Here is a 15,078-nt window from a genome sequence, read left to right as displayed (position 1 = left end):
TTCTTGTCCACAGGGGCCAGACCCATGGTGCATCATATGCTATACGAATGCACGGACCTACCAATGCAATGCAAAACTATTTACCACCACGTTTTCGGCGTCTTTCCTAGTACTCACTTAATCAAGATACCCTTATGACCCCAGGGGCATCATTGAGGGGTGTGGTGTATTGCAGTACAAAAGAAACAAAAAGAACAAACGTAAAAGAACGTGGCAGCGCCTCGAGAAAGAAAGCAAACAAGAAAAATGAACACGATAAACTAGAAATTTCAGCACGTTCGAAATCATACTAAAGCACATGCACGCAAGTCATACCATGTAACAATGCAGTGCTAGATTAAGCAGATGGCCCTCAAAAAAATTATGCACGCCTCCGTAAAACGACGGCGACGATGGCTAAACGCGAAGTTTTTATGTGATGAATCTTTGATTGGCTAATCCCATGCTGCTAGTATTCATGTTTAAAGCGCAGACGGACGATACACAAGAAGAGGACAACACAAACGGATATCACGAGCCATGTTTACAAGCACGCAGTTGTCCGCTCGTGTTGTCCTGTTCTTGTGTATTGTCCGTCAGCGCTTTAAACATGAATCAGATCCAACTAGCTCAACTTTCCCTTCTACGGCGAGTATGTGCTACTCTGGAGGTACGCACCTCTTTTCTAGAACATCCACAGCAACTCTCGCGTGTGCACTCCATAGGCCTGACACTTGCGTTTGGTTGTCTAGAGTGTCGTCGGATCGTAGTATAGCCCCTCCAATATATCGAAGTGCACCAGCGCCACGCCTGGCACTACATTGGTGTACAAAACGTAGAATAGGGTAACCTAACCTAAACGAACCAACCTAAAATAACATTACCTAATGAACACGACGCAATCCTATAAAATGTCATAAACTAACCTAAGCCATGAAAACTAAACCTAAACCTAAGCCATCAAACCTAAGCCTAGAAGGTGAAGAAAACACACTCGATGGAAGGGCCGGTCTCAAAGCGCAGTTCTCCGCCTCAGGAAGCTATAACGAAACTTCAACAATACAAAGGCCGACGCTTGGAGCGATGCCTGCTTAGTCCCCAATATTCGGATATCTCGGACGGCACTATATCCAAGCCTGTAGTGCGGAGCTGGGGCGCCGTAGTTCGGGGCTCAACACACTCCTTTTGCGTTTTAGGTGTACGGCATAAATTGGTGCCTCCTGCTTGGCGCTCTCGTCGACCATGTCAAAATAGATCAATCCCACAGCCGCCATCATCATCCCGCGAGGGACCCAGGATGGATTCCTGTCAAAGAAATTGTTTTTAATGGTGCGGAGTACCTTAGGACCGCACAATGTCCGTCTCCATCCATGCGCTTAGCATTTACAATCGCAAAAAAAATCACACAGGCACCCACAGGGTTCGAGCCTTTATCTGGTAGAAGGGACAGAGATCGTGTCAGTCGTCTCACCGATTGGGCTACGATCGTGAGTTAGTACACCACAGTGAAACGGTCTACTCCCTCGCCTGTAACGGTGCGGAGTAGCTTGGAACATCCCAATGTCCGTCCGCGTCCATCGGTGAGAACACCACCATCCACCTAAAATCAAGTGAAATTCGATTTGAGCAGTGAGTTGCAGTTTCATTTATGGAATAATCAAGGTGCAACTCACGGGCTCAAATCGAAGGACGGATGGGGCGCAAATCGGGTGTCACTCTGGGTGGAACTTCGATGTCATTTCTAGTACCCGTTCTCCGCACCCTCGCCATCATCCACGGAGTAGAGATGCTGCCATTTTTTTCTTTTACTTCACCCACGGTCATTCTTCAGCATCTTCACAGGAAGTTGGCTTTCTCACAGGGCGTTTTGACATACAACGGCATTAGTGAGGGCATTAGGCCTTCGTCTAAAAAATGAAGTCCCGCGTTTAATAAATGTAAAATGACAATTGCGCTAAATTGACAGAGGAAGGAAGACAGACAATGCGCAACTGAGTTCCTGTCTTACTTCCTCTGTTTGTCAATTGAACGCAGTTGGCGTAATTCATAACGCACCAACTAGCCCAACAACACATTTTACTGAGATAAATGTAACATTTTACAGCCACGATCAAAAGTTTAGGGACAAGTTAAAACGGCAATTTTAGGGTATTGTTCTTCCCGTAGCAGCGCGACCAACCGCCGGATGCACGCGTGACGTCGTATAAGCACTGAACTAATGAAAACTACCGCACATAGTACTCAGGGCATCCGTGCGGCGGGAAAAGAAGTCAAAATTGCTGCTTTCGTCGTCTGTAAGCTTTTGCTTTTGGGTGTACGTATGTGTTGATTGAGCAGAACTCTGAACGAAAAAAATCAAATCCGTAGCTTGTGAGATGGAGTACAGACAATTGAAATGGTTTGTAAATTCCTGAAGTTTATAACTGCCAAAGATCCTCCTACGTGGCTGTTGTTGAGAATATGAGTGGACATGCACGTTGAATGTCGCCAATACATTTTGAGGCTTTCTCTCACTGGGAGTTTTTCTGCTACGCTGGCATTCAGTGTCCCATGTAAATTACCGCACCTCCTGCCTTCCTCTGCTAGCGCAGACAACCGGGTCCTTCTTGTCCTAAAAAAGATATTAGAGAGTTCTTTCTGACCCATTTTTGACGCTCCGCTACGGCTCGCTTAGCACAACGGGAGCGTCAGCAGGAGAAAGGCTTTTAGCTAAGCCATAAGCGTATCTTCCGTAACCCGGAATGATTCGCGTGACTGGTCTTTTCCTGCGCGTGTGCAAACCAAAACTTCACCCAAAAGGAAGCATAAGAGTTTGTATTTGGTAGCTCAAATAAATCAAAAATGCCGTGTTTTTTCCTCTTGTAGCCTCTTTTGTATAATGTAGTCACAGAGACGCTATAATGGTCATAAATAATTTAAAAGAAGCCGATAAACTTTGGCATAGCCAAGACGAGGCTGTCTTTCTTGGTGCTGCATAGAAGCAGCTCCGCGCTTCGGTCGGCGTTTTTCGCTTGCGTTGTAAACCTCGTTGTGGTGTGTGGCACCTTAGCCTATCCGAAGAGCTTTTATGATTTCGCATCTCGTGTTCCAATTGACGAAATGATTTTCGCCGTGGCGCGCCGTTAGCGGAGCGGGGCCCCACTCCAGTACCGCGGCTAGAGCCCTAGCGCGCCACGCATGCGCAATAGCTCTCCCGCTTGCTAGCAAAACGGAGCGGAACGTCAGAAACGGTCAGCTAAAACTCTCTATTGATTGGTGGATTGATTTACTCAACAGTACACCAGATGCACTTGCTGGTGGGGGAAGGCCAACACACACAATCGCCTAACCTGGACTGTATAAGAGAGCAAGACAACTGTTCCTCAAAATTAAGGAATGGTATAAGCAAACCAACTATCATACAACACTAAAGGTCTATCAATCAATAGAAATAAGTGGTAGCCGTGATACAAAACAACACAAAGCAGGTACAGTATTACTTCTAGTACATGATTTGAAAAACAACCCCAAAAGGATTCGAAAACAGCCAACCGAACGAGGATATATAAACGGTTGATATCCTCATACATACCTAAATCGTGTTCAACATGACAAGTTCACTTAAACTTCGAGTGGGAAAATTATATGCACTTGGAAAACATTGGCTATTTTTCTTTCCAAGTAGATGGATGAGCATGGATGAGTATCTCTGACGCCAATTATATTCCGATGATGGTTACGAAGATTAGGGATTTGCCAAGCTAATATGTGTTCACTGTTTAGAGTTCTCCTTGTTGGTTTTTAAAAACTATTGTTGCATAGGTTGTAGTTACCCTCTCTGACGCCATTCATTGCGAAGAATAATTCACGGTCACTTTTTTTTTTGTTGAAACAAATAAAAGGCAATTGACGAGTGCCGCAACGTATAGAAGTCACAAGTTACAAACTGGAAGAATCCGAAGCTGTCTGAAAAAAAAGGAGACTGCTGTTCATACCTTGTTAGATCTGACCTAAAATACTTTTTTTCTGCATGTTGTAAAAACTACCTTTTGGTGTATTTAAAGGAGTTATCTCACACTAACGGACAGTAGCCGATGCGCGATTGAGCCGCAGTGAGATAAAGTTTGCGTCTTAGATGCACATTAACCAGCGTAAAAAGTTGGTTTCATATCCTCCTGAGACCCGGATATGAGGATTTGTCCATTATATTTCAGAAAAGGTAATGAGGTAATACTCCAAAGAAAAGGCATTCAACCCCATAAAATCCCAATGTCCAAGAAATTGTACACCTACTGTCCCCATCCAGGCAGTATTGGGGAAACTACATCGTTCACATTCCCGCCAAAACTGTTCCACAATGGTCACGTTCAGCGGCGCGGCGTCCAACGTCGCCGGACGGAGGCATAAATACTGTTTCTCGTATTTCTACCGGGTTTCAAAGCATATCTTCGATTTTACTATAAACCTAATACAACAGCGAACGCACAAAATACAAAAGTTAAACTGTTCGCGCGGTTGCTTTCTGCTGCGCTTCTTTTAGTTTTGCGTCTCCCGTACCTAGCACGACAGGTCTTAACACGGATATTTTGACACAGCTTTTGTCATGGCCTTGTTATAAAACGCAAATGAGTGCTGTTGGTATTAAGCGGCTTGTGGGAAAAAAATGCGTCTTTTTCTGTTCAGGAGATCAGCTTCACGTGTCTGATGAGATGGCTGAAAGAACTTTACGAAAGTTCTGCAGACTGTTGCTGAGACCTTCGAAACTCTAGGGAGGAAGCAGCACTAAACAGAGAATGGGGACGAAGCCGAGTGCTATCTGCGATCAAAGCACGGCTCGAATGTCTCCTGGAAAGCCCCATGAATTGAGCACGTGCCACTTCCGATAGCCGGCAGACCCTGCCAAAGCTACCCGTTACAGACTACAGGGTTTCGACATGAAAACAAAGTTCTTCTGCACCAAATATCCACTTTTTTCTTCATCACAAAAAAGAAAGATGTTTACAATTCGCCACAGGAATTGAACACACGAGCAAAATCTTTTATTAAATGCTGTGCCTTTCGAGTTAAAGCATCTCTGCACATGAGTTCTAGCGCTGTATCTCCTGTACATCATTTCTTGTGCACCGAGGAAAAAAGACCTGTTGGCATCCCAGCGTTCAATTTATTGCACATCTCGCGGAGATAACTATGACAGCGATTGAAAAACCACTTAACACTTTTCACTTTCATTCATCTGCTCACTTATTCTGCAAGTTTAGAAAATATTTGCGGACGCAAATGCATCCAGAGTATCAGGAGGATCCTACTATAGAATATCCGATCTGATGTACATTGTTTAGAGTAGATTTTAAATGCAGAGCATTTCAGTAACTCACGATGTCACCCGCGTTGACGTCCGTAGTCCACACCGCACCCCTCCCTACTATATCAAAAACAAATACTATCAGGCGGCCGGTTTCGATCCCTCGACCCTGCGGGCGGAACGCAATGTACATGGTGCTCTACCCACTGCGCCACAAAACCGACACAGAATGGTACGCAACGAACGCGCCTTATATCGTTGACTCATTCACATTACTGCTGACGAGCGCTCTCTCATCAGCAGTTGCCACAAGTGCAACAACATTAACGTAACGCAAACTACTTAACGTCGTGCGACCACGGAAATGCTCTGCATTTGATCGTGCCCCTCGCGAGGTGGATTTTTCACTGCTCTTCTCTCGGTCGCGGGACCCGTGGCGCCATCTGGCGCAGGCGCGGCACAACTCCTAGCACTTTCTTTGAAAACGCGCGTCAGAAGGGCATAGAACAAAGAAAGTTTTTTATTTAGGGTTTTTGTGAAATTGCACACGAGGGAGTGTACGTTCAGCAACGCGTTCGAGGACTTGTGTTCCAAAGTGACATTGTCGCTAACAACGAATGGTTGGTTATGAAGGAAAGCAGCCTATGGTTTGTTTTATTTGTACTTAGTTTAAGCTGCTTCGCATCAAGCGAATTTGGCAATTTTAAACCCATACAAAAATATTGTATGGTGGGCTATAGAAAATCCCTTTTATGGTCATCTTTCGCTATTTGGCCCAATTATCTTTAGACGTTTCTATGGGTGATTCATGATGTGTAGTTATTTATAAACAACCGCAAATATGCCAGGAAAATAAGCAGTAAAATAAGAAGTCTTGTGTTATTTACGCAAACTAAACCATAATACTACACGAGCTTGGTTTAGAGAACCACAGATGCTGACTGGGGTGTAAATCACGTATACACGAACACCAGCTTTTTTAGTGAATCCATCATTATCATCATCATCACTAGCCTATGTAAGCTATATCTACGCCCACTGCAGGGCACATGCCTCTCCCATTAATCTCCAATTATCGCTTTAGTCATAGTAACAAAATTTGAACAGCAAAGAGGACCGGATGTGCCGTGCGTAAGCACCAAAACACTGTTACCAGCCGAGACAGAGGTGGACAAAAGCTACTTGCGGCAGCACAGTGTGTCATGCGCCACACCTCAGCGGGGTAGGGGAAAAGCGAAGGCTGATACGCAGCAACGAGAGCGTACCACATCGTACAGTCGATACTAAGCGAATGGATGCTTGCAGGAACACTGAAGCTGAGAGAGAGAGAGAGTCTCAGGCCTCGTCAGGTAACGATAGGACGACGCTAAACTGGTCACCAGAGGCAATTGTAGCTTAGGTCAACCATAGTCATTAGGAAAGCTTTGCTGCCCACTGTGTCAACTAAATTCTGCAGACGTTGCGCGGCTTGGAGAAAGATGGACAGCCACGATTGGGCTGTTCAAAGGTAGCACGTGCAAGACAACTACTCGCTTCATCCGGGTAAAGTTTGGTGTGTCTACGAACACATCTTTAGAAAATAACGCTTGAAGTACCGCAGGCAGAGCAATGGTGAACGGTGGTTGAGGGAAAATTAGAAGTCCCGGGAATTACACAAAATTGGAACTGGCAATAAAAGCAATTTCTAAATATTGTGCAGCAGGACTAGTTTAAAATGTGGAAGAAAATGATCGCCCCAGATATTCGGAAAGGACCCCCGCACATACCAGATTGTCCCTAATGACAGCGAATGTGGCAACAACTGCATGCTGAAAATTTGTCCAGATGAGCCTTCAAAAAGCCAAGATGTATTCGCTTTTACTAACAGTTTTACCATTAAAATATATACATTGTCAACTCACTTTACTTCAATTGTTATCCGGTTACCGAGAATGGGAGCAGACGGAAAGAGGACATGTAGCGAGGAAACAGACGACTGGCAGTACAGGAGTCGTCTACGGCCAGCTCATGGCTCGGCGCGTAAATTTTTGTATGCGACTGTGTAGACGCAGACAAACATTCCATCACACACATTCCATCACACAATTGCAACTAAGTAATTGACATTGGGGTCTTGGGAAAATGAACACCGCATAAGATGTAAGGTTCGGGCTTGCCAGTAAAGCGGCCTTCAGCCAATGGAGAATTATGAATTGAAGGAGCTTACCAAGCGATAAAGCAGGATCTCTAGAGTGGAATATTCGTACGGGCCCGAGTTAATCGGCACCTCACGGTGGCTAACAGCCTCTCGATCGCACCCATGCCGATCTGTTGTAGACAACGATTTCATTTACGCGGTTGTGCAGTCGACTATCCCGACGCGGCTCCTAGGTGAAGCTACCTTTTCCCAGTAGCTTAGAAAACAAAATCGTTCTCTCGTTTGGCGAACCAGCTCGGTTCCTTACTTAGGGGTGAGTGGGGCCATGTTGTAGCGCCGGCCACTCACAAAGCACCTCGCTGTGGAGTGCAGTTCCTGCGTCTGCAAAAGTGGCAGGGTTCGGAAGGAAGGACTTATCTTCTTTGCTGCTTTCTAAATATGTACGACTTAAGTAGCCCTCGTTTCTCCACTTGGTCACGCTTTCTGAATGTTTCACCGAAGTTTCTTTTGCATGGTGCTGCCGAGATTAGTACTGGGCGACGGTTTTGTAGTGCGACGTCGTTTTGGCTCTTCCTGACTCGTTCCAGTAGATTTTTCATCTCCCCAAGGCACGAGGAGTGCACTGAGCGCCAAAATGCTTTATACGACACCGGGAGTCCTCTCCTTTGTAGCACAGTCTGATATTTTTTTCTGGTAACGTTCAAAAAGCCCTAGGCACAACGCTTCGCCTGGCGCAGAAACTGCCCCTCTCGCCCACGCCAATTATAGCATGGTACTTCGACCATCTTCAGAAATGGGCGACATTCAGCGGATAAAATAGCTAATCATAGAAGGGGAGTGACAGACCTGGTGTTTGTCTTTTGGTTAACCCGTTAATTTTGTTTCACTCTCTATTTTTTCACTCGAAACCTTTCTCGATAGCTGCACCTACCAAACCGAAATATTTAATTCATCAGCTTCCAACATTTCATTATATAGAAGTGCATGGGACCCCCACACGAAAGCCACAATAAAATAAAAAAGAAATAGCACCAGGCTATTAGCTTTATTTATAAGCACAACACAAAAAACGCGCAAATACTTATTTATTGTATTGTTAACTTAATTTTAACTTACAGGAGAATGAGATAAAAAAAAGACGTAGATTTATTTCATTAACAGCTAGGAAAAACAAATAAATGCCTGCATAATTGTTTTATTTCATGCATACTTTCTTCGCCAAGCTACTCGCCCGGCGTTTCTAGTATAATTACACGGGACCGCGTGGGATACGCCCCTTCTATATATAGGCATCTTCGTGCAATCACCATGCACTGACTGCGTCACTGCACACGATGAATGCAAGTGAACCTCGTAAAACTATGAGCTATGAACACCCGATTTCATACCTTTCGCGATTGATTTGCTACTGCAAGCGACGAAATCGCGACGCCCGAACTGTTTCACCCATTGTTGGACACTTGACTTGCCCCTCTTTCTCTACCGCCCCCTCCCAATACAGACTTAAATCTGTAGACTAACTTTTTCGCACCACACTTCATTTCACGTTTCACACTTTTCCAATATCGGTTTAGTTCTTCGTCCCAGCTTCTTCAAAATTCAATCTTCCCCGAATTCGTTTTCAGTCATTTTCAAATTGATTTCCTTCTCAAAATCTCACAAACGGGCCGGAGTACACGGTCTCCGACCCATCACCACAAGGACTACAGAAAAACGTAAACATCATTCACAATGAGCGCGTACACATCTCATGCGCGTAGATAAAGCCACGTGGAAAGCCGCCGAGGGCACATGAGCAGCCTCGTTGGCCCTGATGCCTCCTTACCCCGGACTGCCATCGTCCGCAGCCCTAAAAGTAGTCCTGGACGAGAATAAGGGTCTTTGTTAGCACCACTGTCGTCCCATTGAAAACAGGCTCGCTGGCTACACCCCTCCGGTCGTCGCAGTCAAACCGATGTCCCCCTCCCAGGAATCGTTCCTCGTTCGGCTTCCTCATCCTGTCGCCTCAGTTACCCACCATAACCCGACCAGAGGTATCGCCTATCCTCGACACTCGCGACATTCTTAATTGCCAGAATTATTCTCGCTTTCTCCCCTTCTATCAGGAAGCACATTTGAATGGGCTGGTAGGGACGTAAACTGAACAGACCAAAGCTGTGGTGTTGTACAGTCACCGTACAGTTTTCAACATCTGCATTACACATTGGAGTGGCACAAGTGGCACCCCTCCCCTTACCGACGTGTTGGTACCCAGTGCCCCCCTGCCATCTCCCCCCCCCTTTAGCGACGCCACTGGTCAACAGAGCCTAATTTATAGAGAACACTCTGTTTTTGCAAATTTTGTCATATCAAAAAAGATACGGGTGGAAAGAGCCAAACTAGTCAGACGACCTATTTCGTTGGCAATAAACACAGAGACAGCTTTTCTGGCTTTGCGCTAATGTCGTCAAAGGCACACGAGTTTGTTCTATTATACTTAGTAGAAGTCACTATTTTATTAAGAGAATCAGGATAAAACAACCTAACATTGGTATGTTTGCCAGAACCGCAATTTTCAAACTTTTCAGTGCTATGTAGCGGTGTGGCCACTGAAAAAAGGTGTTCGTTAATGTATCGGCATGAGTTTTGCCGCAAAGGGTTTGCGCAGAAACTGTCGTTTCATCAGGTTAGATACTTGGCGACTTAACGGATATATTCTTAAGAGTACGCCACAGTTTTTTGCGTATGGTAAGAAGATCAGAAACTCTTCAGAACTAGCATATTATGCTCGACTTCTTTGTGTCAGCTGCCTGTTTAGTGGAACATATACTTTTTTTGTTATTATGGTAACACTCGACACGTAAGAAACTTTTTAAGGAGTAAAGTACGTATTTTGTTTTTTTACTATCTCTCCTGGTATTCAAGGTTTTTCCTATCTTTTGGAATTTGTTATTTTCTTCTCTTCAAAATGCACAATTGTAAATTCTCACTATTTTCCCAGACATCGACTCTAAAATTATTTCGGGCTTCCAGTGGCTCTGGAAGCCCGATAGCTCTGTTCAGTAGACATTTGCTACCAAGTGGCGCAAATACTGAATGTGGTGTCTTCTATTACACGAGTTCGTAAAATTGCGTTGATCAATCTGGGAATGATGGGCGAAGGCTTCGGAATGAAACAAATTATGGATAAATGACCACTCAAATCGCTTGTTATTATTCGTGTCTTCGCTTGACTTTCAGGTAAATTGGTTATACAGTTAGACATTGATATGACGAAGTTAACAAAAATTCACAATTTTTTGTTGCATGCGGTTTTTCTTACATGCAGGTTTCGAACAAAGAATGAATCAGAAAAGAAAATGCTACACATCAGTGATGGTAAACTCACCCTTCAAGGATTTATTAAAGCTTGCAAAACTGCGTGATTCCCACCAGTTGTTTTCCAACGAGCTTATATTCACAACGCGGCACTCCAAAAGGTAATTGACCCACGTATTCACAAACGTAACTTAAATATCAATTTTGCCCTTCGACACGTTTTGGATGTCTTAACTCGTTTCAGTGACCAAACGTATGCTAAAAAGGCGCCTCTTCGCGAACTTGATACTCTTTTAAGCAGCCAAAAATGGTTACAGGGTGTTAGCTGGGATGGTGTACCGGGCGGCGGCGCTCTTTTCTCTCGCCCCTTAAGACGGCACTTGAAATTGCGAGTGTGTCTTGGAAAGGCAAACATTCCCGTTTTTGGCAGCGGTAATCGTCAATGAAGTATCGACACCAGACATAGCAGTGGAGACACGCGGCAACACGCTGACAGGCAGGCCTAGCACCTAACAGACACTGCAACCACACGTGATTACGCTCGGTATGCTTTGCGTTGAGGGCCAAATTGTTTGAAATAATGCCTTACCTAGCTGATTTTTCAGAGAAAGTGCGAAAAGCAGTAGTTCATTAGCACAGCTAATTTGTTACATCAAGGTTAACCGTTGCGACGTCTTCGCTAACTATAGGTCTCAAAAGCATGGGTTTTAGTGGGGCTCGCAATGTGGAATTTAAAAAACTTGGTGAAATAAACAAATTTTTTGCATAGAGGTTTGTTACATCGAAATTCAACTATACGAAGACCAATTATGGTTTCACTATGTCTGGTAACACAAACAGGTGTCCTAAATACGTCTCCAGAAACCCTAAAATAGTGCCATTTCAACAAATTCTCGCGTAGAATTGGAAACAAACGGGAGAATAATACCGAAGTCCCCTAATATCACAACACAGATTTCAACACCCCAACATTTTCTAACATACTTTCAAAAAGCGATAAAATCCGTCCAACCATCCGGAGTGAGTGCTATAGATAACGCCAAACATAAGTTGTCTGGCTTTTAAGAACAGCGTTTCGATGTTTGTGTTAACCATCAAGTATTATGTAATTATCACAAAAGACTCTTCAGAATTCAGAATGCGACGCCTCCGCCCTTTTTTTCTCTCCTGAAAAATTTCCGCTGTGGCCTTCCTGCTAAAAAATGTCATCGTCGTTTCAGAACCTCGTTTCACTGAATGCTAGAACATAAAGGTAAAGTTTTATTCGCGACAAAAATGGTTCAGCTAATCTTCTTCACTTCTAAACTTCGCGTGTTCACGTGATACAGCGAAAAAAACTAGAACTTGTCTACGTTATACAAAACGTCGGCATCGGAATGCTGGTGCTGACGGTTAGAGCAGCCTTTACGCTGCATGAAAAACTACGGGAGGCTTCTTAAATCATTTTTTATGTCGGTTTATTTACACATACGAATAATGCCATAACCATTGAACTCTAGGGTCAGTAGTCCACAGGATTTTTGCTAGACCAGCGATAACCCAACTATGCACCATTGCTGGTGGCGAGCACAGAATGTGTGGTTTTATTACCGTAAGGTTGTGCGTTAACTGTACTAGTGGGGCTTATTTTTTAAAGCCAGAGCGCTTTTTTAAATGTTTCCCTTTCAAAGCGATCGAAGCGAAATGGCAATCACCATTCCTTCACAACGAGAAAGATGCAGGGCTGAGGATTGCAGTTTTCAAGCTCGGGGAGTTTAATTTTAAGGGCCACATCCTTAATTATTTCAAAACATGTTCGTGCGCTTCCTCCCAATACCACAAATTCCAAAGTTTTCCCCCAGGCTGCATTGCTGAAGTTTGCTAAGCTGGATCCTCACTGGTCCGGTTGACGGTGTGGAGGCTGATTCGATACGATCCACTCTTTCTTAGGCGATAACATCATTGCCATGCTTTGAAGCTTTTATATGATTTTGTTATCGTGATGATAGCGACGGCTTTGTCAATGTCAGCGACCTTCTTTCCTTCTTCTGACAAGGTATCGACCTCGGCGACAAGAGGGAGGGGCAGCGCGAATTTATCGTTAAACTCTTGCAGTTCAAGATAGGTAAAATTTGCATCAATCACTCCAGAACGAGTCATTGTGCACCCTTCTACACGCCACCTTGAACGTACCCACGGAGACTCCAGCAAGTAAATCCAACAACAAAATCTAGCTGCCGTTTCCCCAGAGCATTTGCGAAGATGATAGGCATATCGGAAGATAGAAAATTGTACAAACATGCCGTCTTCTGGAACATAATAACGACATATTAAGCGATTGCCCATGGCAAAGGAAAGCAAACCTGGCAAAGAATCAGCAACAAACTGAGGATTGCTAACTGACAAGAAAGAGAGTTACTGACCTGCAAAACAGTTTATTGTGCAGTAGGTTCACCTGTTAGGAAGTAGGTTCTTTTTGACGAGTGCGCTGGATGTCGGCACGTGCAGCCTGCTCATTCCTTTTTTACCGCGGACACGTCGCCCAAAAATACGTCCCGGGCAGGTGCCGCTGAAGTGTCGACAGTCATTCATGCATTGATCTATTTTTGCTTGGCGTCGGCTGCTGCCGAGGCAATAGTCGCAGAATAGATAACGATAACTTTTTACAAGCGCATGATTGCGATTTGGACGAGCGATAAAAGCGCCGTTCCTACAGCTACTGTTTGAAAAGTGCGCTATCGATGCGAAACACACTGCTCAAGAACAAGACTAAATTCTACAGTGTCTACAATGCTTTGAATGTTCCTTCTACTCGCCTCAGAAATAACTCGGCCGGGCCACAACTGTAACCCACCACATAGACACCAGATTTCAAGCACCTTTACGGCATCCACCCTGCCGGGTATCTGCCACTGAACGTCACGTCATTGAAGATAAGGTTAACAACATGTTTCAGCGTGACGTTGTCCACCCATCAAACATTTCATTGGTTTCCGCGGGTGCCCTTTTCAAGAAAAAAGACGCGTAAATTCGCTTCAGTGTTAACTTCCCACGTCTAAAAAGGATAACTCGCAATAATGCCTGCCCATTGCAATGAGTATATAAGACCCTCGAGTGCTTGCGGGGAGCTGACTTTTTCTCCTCTCTGGGCCTTATGTTACCATACTGGCAACCACCCTTAGCAGAAGCAGATACACCGAAAACTGTCTTTGTCACCCGCGACGGTTTGTAAGAATTTAACGTCATGCCGTTCAGTCTATAGTTAGGGACAATATCCCTCGTAGCTTAAAGTGGAAGGCGTTTTTGTGCTACCTTGATGACTTGATGGTACTATCTAAGGAATTCTGGACGCATCTCGCTCCCCTTGACGAAATTCTCACACGCCTGTCGGCAGCGGGACTTCAACAAAATTTTAAAATCTCACGTTGCTGCTCGGGAGCTGAACATTCTTGGCCACATTCTGAGCAGGATAGAGTGTTTGCTGACAAGGTTACTTCCAAAGCTGGTTCAATTTTTAATGTTCGGTATATTTTCAAACCTCGTTTGATATCCCTCATCGCTGGAGCACCGCGAATCATTGATCTTTTTACGCAGTGTAAAATACCATCTACAATAGTAACAAAACTGGGCAAATCAAAATTTATTATAATTTCAAATCTGCTGCATTCCATGCTAATAACAATAAATGAGAAAATACCTTGGAGTGTTGAGGGTATTTTTTATGCTATTTGCTCATTCCAGTTATCTTTTCACTTCCAGTACACAGGGCGGGCTGCCCTTCAAACAGGCGATGCAGACAACGCTGTTACCGCAGGAGTTATTATGTGACCGGACGCTGCATTGGAGCCCGTCGCTTTACCTGCATGTGTACTACCCCAAGAGGGCGGCGAAAGGGGTGAAGTTGGGGTCTTGAACCGTGCTTATTTACGTCGGCTTGTTTGGCAAAATAAAATTGATGGAGTCCGGGCTAAATCGAGAATTTGCAGTTTCCTCTCCCTTTTTGCTCTCTTGCCATAACAAGTAGTCGTGAATGGCTGTTTTTCAACTCACCATTTTGAAGATGCAAACAAAGGAAGGTAGAGCTTCAAGCAAACAACCATGCTACATTAGGCGAATTGAATTAACCCAAACGTGCAACCAGAGACACTACCAAAATTACTGCGAAAACGGTTTCTCCGTAAAAACGTTCTAGCGCACTGCTGATAGACAAGCCACTGGCATTGGTTGAATGCGGTTTACGGAGTTTTCCGAGCAACGCCTGGGTATTGCCTTCTTCGCAAGGGCAGGAGGCCATAGTTCTGTGGGGTTTTATTTCATTTCTTTAATTACCACATACTCCAGACCATATGCGGTGCATTGAAGGAAGGACAATACAGTTGTGAAATTCGATCTGCATGCCCTGCGC

The 15,078-nt window shown here is 44.5% G+C and overlaps 1 long non-coding RNA gene across 1 annotated transcript in view; it reads left to right on the top strand.

The window, feature by feature from the left end:
- LOC144138913 (uncharacterized) overlaps positions 1-14,635 on the top strand; it is a 45,579-nt gene extending 30,944 nt beyond the window's left edge. Inside the window, exon 3 of the long non-coding RNA XR_013316003.1 lies at positions 14,433-14,635. This is a non-coding gene — a long non-coding RNA (uncharacterized LOC144138913). The remainder of the gene's footprint in view (positions 1-14,432) is intronic.
- Positions 14,636-15,078: the final 443 nt, after the last annotated feature.

This window comes from Haemaphysalis longicornis, unplaced genomic scaffold (assembly GCF_048455015.1).
Source record: "Haemaphysalis longicornis isolate Haplotype H1 unplaced genomic scaffold, Haemaphysalis longicornis Haplotype H1 scaffold_5, whole genome shotgun sequence".
Classification (NCBI taxonomy): Eukaryota; Metazoa; Arthropoda; class Arachnida; order Ixodida; family Ixodidae; genus Haemaphysalis; species Haemaphysalis longicornis.
Note: the sequence above shows the minus strand (reverse complement) of the source record. Positions and strands in the feature narration are given on the sequence as shown.